The sequence below is a fragment of the Culex quinquefasciatus genome, chromosome 3 (genome assembly GCF_015732765.1).
Source record: "Culex quinquefasciatus strain JHB chromosome 3, VPISU_Cqui_1.0_pri_paternal, whole genome shotgun sequence".
Lineage (NCBI taxonomy): Eukaryota > Metazoa > Arthropoda > Insecta > Diptera > Culicidae > Culex > Culex quinquefasciatus.
This window is the reverse complement of record NC_051863.1, coordinates 139520753-139532830: the sequence shown is the minus strand read 5'-3', so window position 1 is coordinate 139532830 and position 12078 is coordinate 139520753. Positions and strand designations below refer to the sequence as shown.

Genomic DNA, 12078 nt, shown 5'->3' with positions numbered 1-12078 from the left:
ATGGGTCGCTTGTGTTCAAGTCTTGTAGAAGCATACCGAGCGGTGAGTTAAGGTGGAATGCAACTACATGGCTGTTGAGGCAGCATTTATGGAACATTCCTGGCGTATGTTGGCTAGATAGTTTGCGAAGAGGTCAGCACCATAAATTAACTATAACTGCCAATGTGTTGAAATAGATATCGTTCACTCAACGGATGATGATTGAGGGTATTTATGTCATTATAAATAACTGTCAGATTGATGAGGCTTATGAGAAAATATACTGGACGCTCTATAGAATATTACTCTAAGTGAAATGATAAGTAAAACTTATTGTAACTTGTAAAATATTGTGTAAAAAATCACAATTAAATCAAAATTAAAATCTGTTCTTCCTTGATAATCAGTAAAAAGTTATTTTAATTTTATTCTTTTATCTTTGAACATTGGACATTTTTTATCAAACAATCAACATTAGAACAAACTCTAGATCAAATTTTTTTAAACATTATAATTGCTATCCAACATGAATTAAAGAAGGGAAAGATTTATTATCAGCTTATCGTTTTGATATACACATTTTAAAATTTCGAATAGTTAATCAGTGTTTAAATTTACACAATTTTACAAATTATTTTTTCAAAGAATTTCTAAAGATTTAATCAGTCCCAATCAATCAATCATTCAGCTGTCATCAAAACAAAGTCTCCCAAAATAGCGGTTCCCACACCTTAATGGAATTCACACCACCAATTTCCGATCAAATTTCATTGTACCATTTCGATCCAGACAAATCAATTGAATTCACTGTGTATGTGTGAATGTGTCATTAAAATCAACAAGCGACCAAAACAAAAAACCAGTAACAGTAAAGTTCAAGGTTAAGCCGCGCACAGGCACGAGCCCCGCAATCGAACGCCATCGGCTCGTCATCTTGTAAATGTGCAAGTGATCTTTCCGATACATGTTATTGTGCGAAACAACAAAAAACCTTAACAACAAAATGTTGAACAAAAAAAAGCAGCCGAGACAATTAAGGAGGTGAAGCGTTCGATTGCGGCAATCGGTGCGAACCCCCAGCTTCTGAATTGGGCTTGGCTTGATACAAGATTGGAAGGTTCGTCGCTTGAAAAGTTTCAGCTCGATGTAGCGTTGAAGTCTTTCGTTGTCATCGTGGAACAACCACGCAACTTGGATTGGGGCAACGTTTCAAGCGCCCAACTGTAGACAATCTTCAATGCAATTAAGGGGCCTCTGTTGATTGCTGAGCATTCGAAATTCTATCCAACTTGAATACAAAATTGAATCGATAAGGACTCATGCATAAACCACGTGGTTTTTCAGGGGAGAGAGGGTGGTCTGACAAAAAACCACGCTCCATAAAAAAAGAAATTTTGTTTGGAAAAAAAAACCACGGAGGGCGAGGGGGTTTGATACAATCAAATTCATAGTCCACGTGGTTTATGCACGAGCCTTAATGTTGCTGTCATAAATCGATAATTCAGATAATCTAACTTTTTATAACCCTCTACTGCTATTTTATTCAGACTTGAAATATTTGTTATGCTCATTAGGTTATTTTGAGCAACAACATACTTTACTTACTTGTTATCCTTCTTTTAGTATGATATTTAGTCATCTTCCTTGTTTTATGTATTTATTTTTTCAATATTTTTAACAAAAGTTGGCATATTGCTCATCAATTGGGATCACATTTTCTGATGATAAATTTTGAAATAAAAAAAAATCATGCATCTACTTTTACGATACAAGAAATTTACGGCAAAGTCAAAGATGCCAGAACAATATTTTTTAATCTATTTTATTTAATTGACAATAAAAATACATACTCCACCGACGTGGATGATTCCTTCCTCATTGCGACTTAAAGATGAGCTTCAAGGTAAATCTAGATATCGTTTTCATCAAATAAACTCAACATCAAATTAAATCTTCAACTAAGTACATAAATGAAAGGTGAACACAAAATTATTTAGAAAAAAACTAAATAGAAATTTTCAAGCTAACTTTTCAACAAATTAAAAAGAAACAGTATCAGTAAATTCTGAAACTTCATTCGCCACAATGAATTATTCCGTGAAATCTCATTACCCAAAATTACCCATACGCCAACAAAAAATAAAATGAATAATTTTCCAGAAATGTTTTTTTTTTATGTTTTACTAAGGCTGGTACAAATATTTTTAAAAGTTTTTGTCACCCCCCTCCTCCCTTCAAAATTGGCCCGAAAAATCAGGGGGCAAAAAAAATATTTTTACAATAAACTTCAAAATTTCAATGAAAATTCAAGTGCAATTAGCTGAAATAAAATTAAAATACATTCTCCTGCGTTTAAAATAATTTTTAGCATGTTTGGGTTTATTAAAAAATCTTAAGATTTTTTGAAAATTTTCGATGCAAAATCTTTTTTTTCGATAAAATTTTTGTTTTTGTCAGATCTTAGATTTTTTGAAAACTAATGATTGCAAAACAACTGAACTAGTGTAAAATGCATTTTAAAACACTTTTTTCATTTAAATGTGAAGACTATGGCTTGTTATTTGAATTTTTATATTTTTTTATTTTTTTGCCCCCCCCCTTGACCTCGGCCAGGGCCGAGGGACAAGAACTTTTTTAAATATTTGCATCGGCTTAATAGAAAGGTAATTATTTACAAGATTTCTGAAAATCATAGAAATTGAACTTTTGATTATTTGAAGATTTGAAGATTTGAAGATTTGAAGATTTGAAGATTTGAAGATTTGAAGATTTGAAGATTTGAAGATTTGAAGATTTGAAGATTTGAAGATTTGAAGATTTGAAGATTTGAAGATTTGAAGATTTGAAGATTTGAAGATTTGAAGATTTGAAGATTTGAAGATTTGAAGATTTGAAGATTTGAAGATTTGAAGATTTGAAGATTTGAAGATTTGAAGATTTGAAGATTTGAAGATTTGAAGATTTGAAGATTTGAAGATTTGAAGATTTGAAGATTTGAGATCGGAAGAGCACACGTTTGAAGATTTGAAGGTTTGAAGATTTGAAGATTTGAAGATTTGAAGATTTGAAGATTTGAAGATTTGAAGATTTGAAGATTTGAAGATTTGAAGATTTGAAGATTTGAAGATTTGAAGATTTGAAGATTTGAAGATTTGAAGATTTGAAGATTTGAAGATTTGAAGATTTGAAGATTTGAAGATTTGAAGTTTTAAAGATTTGAAGATTTGATGATTTGAAGATTTGAAGATTTGAAGATTTGAAGATTTGAAGATTTGAAGATTTGAAGATTTGAAGATTTGAAGATTTGAAGATTTGAAGATTTGAAGATTTGAAGATTTGAAGATTTGAAGATTTGAAGATTTGAAGATTTGAAGATTTGAAGATTTGAAGATTTGAAGATTTGAAGATTTGAAGATTTGAAGATTTGAAGATTTGAAGATTTGAAGATTTGAAGATTTGAAGATTTGAAGATTTGAAGATTTGAAGATTTGAAGATTTGAAGATTTGAAGATTTGAAGATTTGAAGATTCGAAGATTTGAAGATTTGAAGATTTGAAGATTTGAAGATTTGAAGATTTGAAGATTTGAAGATTTGAAGATTTGAAGATTTGAAGATTTGAAGATTTGAAGATTTGAAGATTTGAAGATTTGAAGATTTGAAGATTTGAAGATTTGAAGATTTGAAGATTTGAAGATTTGAAGATTTGAAGATTTGAAGATTTTAAGATTTGAAGATTTGAAGATTTGAAGATTTGAAGATTTGAAGATTTGATGATATGAAGGTAAGAAGATTGTAAGCATATCTGAGGAATTAAATCCTAGAAAATGGCATTCTGGAGAGCAGGTTAAAACCCAAATCTGTTGTTACTAATAGGAAAAAAATTGAATAAAAAAAAATGTTCCGCAATTTTATGGATTCTTGGAATTAATCCAAAAAATTCAGCAATCATTGAAACATATGTTATGTTTATTTTTGCAGATTGGTAGTGTAAACTTGAAAAATACTGAGAATTATTAAGTTTCACTTAAAATAACTAAAATAAATGGTCAAACGTATAACAGATTCTATTTACATTCATTGCACCACTTTTAAATTACATTGACATAGTTAGATTTGTTTTACATCCTGTATTCTTTTTATACAAATATTTTTAAAATGTTTGTACAAGACCAATCAATCTTTTAATAAAAAATTTAGAATCTGAGGTTTTAAAGTGGATGTTTCAATTGAAAAATACACTTATTTTTGTAGATCTGCCATGTAAACCCAGCTAAAAGCATTGTTTGCAAGCGTCACCTCACATCACAAATTAAGCAATTTATTAGCGATCAATTTTCCAAAGGCAACGCTCAACCAATCGCCAAGAAGCCAACTCTCGGGTTGACCATTTAGTGGACCAATTAAACGCAGTCAACAAGCCAACCAGCCGGAGTACTACCGCGTGACCAGTCCCCGACCAAAACCAGTCCAGTTCAAGCTGAAATTTACATAACATTAATTAATATTTATCTGCCTGCATCTTCACTTGCACTTTTTTCCTACTACTGCCGTCTACTGTCCCACTACTGGCGTGGTGTGTATTTCACTTTCATTCGACGCAATAGTCGAGAGCGTTTAAAACCCACTCGAAATTCGCATGAGACTCCGTTTAAAGTGCCTGCCTCTAGTACCCGGGCTACTCTCACCGGCTCGGGCTCCACCAATAGCCCAATAAAGAAAATAGTTAACTAGTGAAGTAGCAAAAGAGAATAAATAAATAAATCCAACGATGAAGGAAAAATAAAGAGAGAGAGAAAAAAAGCGAAAAAATAACGGTGGCGCAGTCATAAAACAGGCAATTTGAAACGTTGCAACAAGAAAAACAACATTGCAAAAAAAAACGACGAAAAACATGAAAACAGCAAAAGAGAAGCAAAACATACTTTTTCAAGTTCATCATAATTTGTTCCAATCTCGGGCGTGAGCTTTATGCTTTGGCGTGTGGTTGTGCGGTTCAGCTACATCACACTCGCGCACACACACACGTACGTGAAAAAAGTTGCAAGCAAAAGTGGTGTGTTGATGTAATCGACCCTCCTCCTCATAACCCCCTCGCAACACTCTTCCTCTCTATTGCTAGCGATCATTAACCGCAAGACTTCAACGATAGGGTAAGCAACGAGAGCGAGAGCGGGAAAATGTGGGTCAGTCTGTACAAGAGAGGCATAAAACTGCGCACACCCCACAAGAGTACCCCTTAAAACTTGTTATGATGAGAGAGGGAAAACCAAGCATATGTACGTGAGAATTGCGAGCTTGAAGTACGTGAGTGAGAGGGAGATGATGCAGGCAGTGCAGAGTGGAGGCACGCGCAATGTTTTAATCATTTCCGCAAATTGGATTAAAAATGCAATCGCTGCAAAAAGATGAAAGAGTGGGGAAGGGGAATCTTGGGGGAGGGTTGTGAATAGATTTTTTAATATGTTTTTAGCAACTTTTGCATTGATTGAGAACCGATTTTTATTATTCATACTCAATTATAAATGACCATAGAACCAAAACACTATCAAAAAGAATACATGAAAAGTGGCTTGTTTAAACCATTGCTTTTATTTTTTTCAAAGTCTCAATATAGTTTTTTGGAATAACTTTAAACAAGAATGCTCATTGTTAACAAATGGCATGCAAAATTCATAGCTTATAGATGACTCAATTATTTTTCAATCCAAGATCTTAATTTGCCATCGTTTGTGAAAGATTCGAAACATTTCTATCCGTTTTGTTTTTATTTCTTAATTAAATGAAGGATACTTTCTTCTATTCCAATTTGATTAAACTAAAGCTCCGCTACAAATAGTTTCGAAAGGTTTTTTTAAATTTGATTTTTTTTTGAAAATGAATAAAATAATCATTTCAATAGTTTTTTAAAGATCCAAGAGAAATTAAAATTTAGCGCCGCTATTTAAATATTGGGAAGTCTCGGACAAACAAAATTTGGCAAAAATAATTTGAAAAAAAACTTTACATATTTTTTTTACATTTTCTACTTAAGTTCTAAGTTAAAAAAATATCGAAAACGCTAGATAAAATATGAAAGAGTTCCTTTTTTCTGATCAAAACATATTTTTTCAAAACATCAAACTAAAAATCCAGTTAACTTGCTTGCTTTTTCATAATTGTTTAATCGAGATAAAGAACATAAATTTAAAATCAATTGTTTGTCGAAATTATAAACAATATAAAGTTGGAAGAATAAAACGTCAAATAACAAATGGTAGAAAGCAAGCAGGTCTTTTTGGCCTTATGAAAATAGAGTTTTATGTGTTCAAAAACTTGTAAAAAGTACAAAAAAATAAATAAAAGACATTTTTTTCGGGAAAAAATGTTTTTGAGGTGCTGTACATCGGAATTTTATAAAACCAGACCCAACATGCTAAATATGCTAATCAATGACTAGACTTCTATTTTCAATTAAAAATATTTTTTTAAATTTTCAAATGGAAAACTTCTTTACAAAAATAAGAAGAAAACAAAACGTATACTTAAATAAAGCAAGAACTCATGATAGAAAAAATGCAAAAAAATCAAAAATATTTTTTGATAACATTTTGCTCCTTCAAATTAACCCTCTACAACCTAACCTTGCTTTTAGACGGGCTTCGATCTGAAAAATCGCCAAAAATCCATTTTTCAACCAATTCTTGATCTTTAAAAAGCAATGGAAAGAAGAACTCTTAACATTGTATAAAATTTTAGGGTTGGAAGTTTTACTTGTTTTATGTGACTTTGCCAATGTTTTTTAAAATGATATTTTTTAGGGGTCAACTTTGGCTATGTTTTTCACTAAAATTTCCTATATTTTATGTTAAAATAAGTATGCAGTAATTTTTGTAGCGTCCCAGACTATGCTTTACACATGTTTTATCTTTTTAAATGATAATGGAAACGTGAAAAACAAGTAAAACACTGAAAAAGTGACTGTAAAAACATGAAAAAATTAGATAGGCAAAATGTAATGAAGGTGGTAAAATAGGCCAAATACTACCAAAAACAAACATAAACCAAACAAGGAAAATACAAATTAAAATACTAAAAATAAAACAAGAAAAACATGAAACAAGAGAAGTAAAGTTTTTCGTAGAACAAAAATTGCTCAAAATGACCTCCTGATCACGGGAAAAATAAAAAAAAACGAAAAAAATTTGGGCAGTAGAGGGTTAAAACAAAGTGCTGCCTAAGTGATGATAAGGTTGAATGAACAAGCAATTGATCATCGTGAGTAGTTTTGTGAATAAATTAAAAATTTAGTTAAAACAAGGCGAGGCAGACTAAATAATTTAAAAAAAATGAATATTTATGTAGCAAACCATGGTTTCAACTTATCAATCAAAACAGTGATGGTAACATGACATGCCATGACTTAAATAAATTAAAACCCCTTTTATCAGCTTAAAAAATACTTTATGGCTATTAGACTAGCTCGTCGTCATATGAAAAATTAAAATAAAATTATTTTAGACCAGTTTTGAGCACGCTGTACCTTTTGACATGATCAAGATAGCATAATACTTTCTTCGGGAAAGTTTTAGAGATTTTATTCAATTTTAAAGCTATTGTGTTGGTTTGAATATTCTCCTGGAAATTAAAAATGATACAAATCAAAATACAAAAAGAAGGTTTTTCCATACTAATTCTTATACAAAATTGAAATGCAATACAATTGAAATGCAGTCGTCTTGCAAGCATATGTTTAAAAAATTTAATTATCAAAATATTATTCTGATTCAACAAGTTCATTGACATTTTGAAGATTTTTGAAAATATATTTCGGTTGCCCCCCTGGTTTGTGGAAAAAAGTTAACATTTTGTATGATATTGAAATTTATTTAGGAGAAATATTCCCATTTTCGTCACAGAATAAGCTTTTGACCAATTCTCAAAACTTTTTCAAAGTTCCGCTATTCAAACAACATTTTCAGATACATTAATAATTGATAGTTTTTTGCTCACTTTTATTTGAGCTACAATTGACTCTCTCGTTGTCGATATTGAAACCACCGTCCAGAACGGTAGGTATCAAATTATAGAATGAAAAATCAAAGCATGCTTCTTGGAGAGACTGAAATATGTATTGAAAACTGGAACAATATTGATATCAAGAAGATCGACAGATTCGACTGTATTTATTATTTTGGAATATTCAAAAACACATTATGAAAGCTGTAATTCATGTTCTACAAACTAATACTAAATGGTTCCAACACACCAATCTATTCCGAAAATTGCATCCATATCTGAAAAAATGCCTTATACGTCAATCCACCAAAAAACGTTTGTAAAGTTATGACGCAAATCAGTTTGCTCTAAATAAATCAATGTTCACACTACAGTAGTAAAATGTTTTATTTTTAATTGTTTTTGTTGCCTTGAATGTCACACAAGCTGCTTGCTCAACTCGACTTTAACCGATTTTATGATTTTTGCTCTACAAGATCACTTTCTTAAGCAACACCCTATTAAAAGATGCTTAAGCGCATTTTACAAGTAAATTAACTTATCCCCGGTCGAGCGAATTGATCCACGACACTTGACGGCCATTCTAAAAATATGCCCCGGCGTCTAGCCATGCCAAAAGAGGTAGTAGTGGCCATCAAATTTCCTGGTTGCTTGCTCGAGCTCTTGAGCTGAACTTTCGCAACAAATCGAATGGCCTTCAAAACATCGGTCCAAAGCTTCCAACCCCACCGCGCACACACAAGGGAGACCCTTAATTGAGCGTTAAACAATAAAAAGTGGGCTTAATTTTTGCGCATTATACTTACATCGTTCGCGTTTGCTGTCAATGTCGCTTACATACACTTTAGAGGGCTTGAGACAATAAAAATCTCATTTTAGAGACCGACATGAGCTTTGGGCTTTTATGATTCTTGAGACCCTGTCAGGCCGTTTGTGCCACTTTGAGGCGGTCTCGTGAATTATCCAGTGCCACTAATTGTAGCAAATTTGGAAACGCTTTTTTTTCGGCAGGTGTGAGTACTTGACGCGAGTACTCTGTGGTTAAAAAGTTTGAGTAAGCTGAAACGCAGAAAAAACCACTAAAAATAGTCTAGACACTAATATGCGTCGCAAATAAGCTGCCAATTTTGCTTCTCTTCTGGTGGATGAGCTTGCAAATTATTGAGCGGCAACCGTCAAGTTCTTCAGACGAGTGATTTTTGCGCAAAAATGCTCTGGGGAGGTTCATGAAGGACCATGAGCAGCTGTGCCATTGCTCTCTGACAAAGCGATCAATTTTCGATTTCGTCACCGATCGTCGTCAATCGTTTGGTATGGTTTGGTTGATGGAAAGCCGTGTGGTCACAAAGAAAATGAGACAATAGAACATCAGAACAATAGAATAATAGAACATCAGAACAACAGAATATTGAATATTGAACTTTGAACATTGAGCATGAGCATGAGCATGAGAGACCACCCATGGTTGTCCTTCTCCGTTGCTGAACAGGACCGTAATATCCAATCAACACAACCGGTCATACGCTTCAACGATCAAATAATGTTTCCCTTATCAACAGCATGCATGAATGCGCTGAAAAGATAAAACATCACGATCATCAAAACTAGAGCCGTTGCTAATAGGTAACAGTCATTGGCCACCAACGGCGCCCGCCATGTCAGTTTGTAGATCTCGAGGGAACGGGACGGGAATGTTAGTTAGCACAGGCTGCTACCAAGGGTGGGTTCTATACGATATCCACACCCCCGCGTGTGCCGGAAAACTACTTCTACTTGGGATTTTGTTAGTGGGAATGGGTAATGGCCAGGATTCATCATAAAGGATGATGATGTGGCCCAATAATCAATAAATTTCGTTTAATAGGGTGATGTATTATTCTCAAGGCAAACAATCGGATGCTGCGGATGAGACTATTCCCGTTTATTTGCTGTTGAGTTTAGCTTAAATGATTCAATCTTAGACAGCCGGCTGTGGAAAGATATGATCAAAATAATATGTAATTAAATGGTGAAATTTTATACTCAGCGTAACATTTTTGTATAGAGTTTAACTAAGATGATTTATACTTTCAAATAATTATAAAATGTGTGACTAATCAATGGTTGATGAATTACGATGTTTTAAGCAGGACTGGAATAATCGCGTTGAAACAATATTTGTCGCGTGTTTTTCGAGCTACAGTGCTTAGAAGAGGTATTTTCACGGTGACCCGACGGAAAGACGCTTTAAATTGGACTAGCATAGTTGTCATCGCAGCCACCAGAGCCAGCCGCATTCTTTAACACACGCCCGAAAACAACAAAAACATACCGGCGACGAACGCGAAAAAACAAGCGATCGGATGGATTGGCGCTACAAGTCGAACAAAAAATAAACTGTCTGACACAATTTTTAATAAATTCAAGAAAACGCGTTATTGGACCCTGCGTAAATTTCGACCGTTGAAATGCGTACATCTTCTATTCTCTTCGCACATTTTACAAAAAGAAGCGATCGCGACCAAAATAAATAAAGACAAAAAGAAAAACAATGAACGCTCTCACCCAAATCCAGCAACGATTTCTGTCATCTTAGAGTATGGCAGCAAACAACAGCTGACAAGTGCGCACTCAACCGACTGCTGCGCCAACGGAGCCTTTTTCTTGCACAGGACAACAAACGATGCTTGAATATTGAACTTTGAACATTGAGCATTAAGCATTGAACATTGAACATTGAACATTGAACATTGAACATTGAACATTGAACATTGAACATTGAACATTGAACATTGAACATTGAACATTGAACATTGAACATTGAACATTGAACATTGAACATTGAACATTGAATATTGAACATTGAACATTGAACATTGAACATTGAACATTGAACATTGAACATTGAACATTGAACATTGAACATTGAACATTGAACATTGAACATTGAACATTGAACATTGAACATTGAACATTGAACATTGAACATTGAACATTGAATATTGAACATTAAACATTGAACATTGAACATTGAACATTGAACATTGAACATTGAACATTGAACATTGAACATTGAACATTGAACATTGAACATTGAACATTGAACATTGAATATTGAACATTAAACATTGAACATTACACATCACACAAATATAACGACTGTAAGCTTAGCTGAACTTCTAATATGTGAATACATCAAACAACAACAACGTTTCATTTCCAGCTCGTGTGCAACAAACTAAAGCCTGACACCAGTGCCATGACCAGCCGCAATTTTTGCCATCAACCTCTAGAAACTGCTCTACAGCTGATGTCTTTCGTCAGGCTCTAACATTTCTTGATCATTGACTTGACTTTTTTTGTTGCTGCAAAAAAAAACAACAACAATCAGCTGAGCCAATATTCCATGCTTCTCTCTTTTTTTTCTATCAAAGTGGAACCATTATTGATTGACTCGTATGCTTTACGATTTTATTATGTTTTGTTTTGTTTTGATTCTGGTTTTCTGCCCAATTGCGGAATGCCTCACGGGCAAACGTTAGTATTTTTTTTCTATCTTGCTTTGCATGACCACTTGTCAACACTGACGCACTCTATAAGCACGACACACACTGTCGCAACAATTTCACTGCACGCAACGTGTAAACAAAAACAAACGCTGATTATGTCACGGTCTTATTTCTGTTGTGAGATTAGCTCGTTTTTAGCTGATCAAATTAGGACCAGAAAAAGAAACAGCTGAAAATAAAAAAAAATGCAAACAATGCCTCCTAGTTAGGACGTCACATTGTGTCCATATGTTGATCAAGGGTCAGTTGGTCACTGTGGTCGTGAAAATCTAGGTTACGGCGGTGGTTTGACCATGAGATGGACCGAACCGCGCATGGTTCAACACCTTTGGGTCGTTAGGTTTCAAGGTTTGCTCAATTCCTCGCTATTTTATGTTTTACGACCAGAAGTTGTTTTTGCATAGTTAATAAGTGAGTGAGAGCGTGATTGAGTGAGTGAATTAGTGCGTGAAAGAGTGAGTGAGTGAGTGAGTAAGTGAATGCGTGATAGAGTGAATGCAAGAGTGAGTGAGTGAGTGAGTGAGTGAGTGATTGCGTGATAGAGTGAGTGACTGA

At 33.6% G+C, this 12078-nt stretch overlaps 1 protein-coding gene across 1 annotated transcript in view; it reads left to right on the top strand.

Annotated features, from left to right (window-relative positions):
• Positions 1 to 12078, top strand: part of LOC6034636 (cuticle protein 19) — a 72961-nt gene that overhangs the window by 39855 nt on the left and 21028 nt on the right. The gene's annotated exons all lie outside the window — the stretch shown is intronic.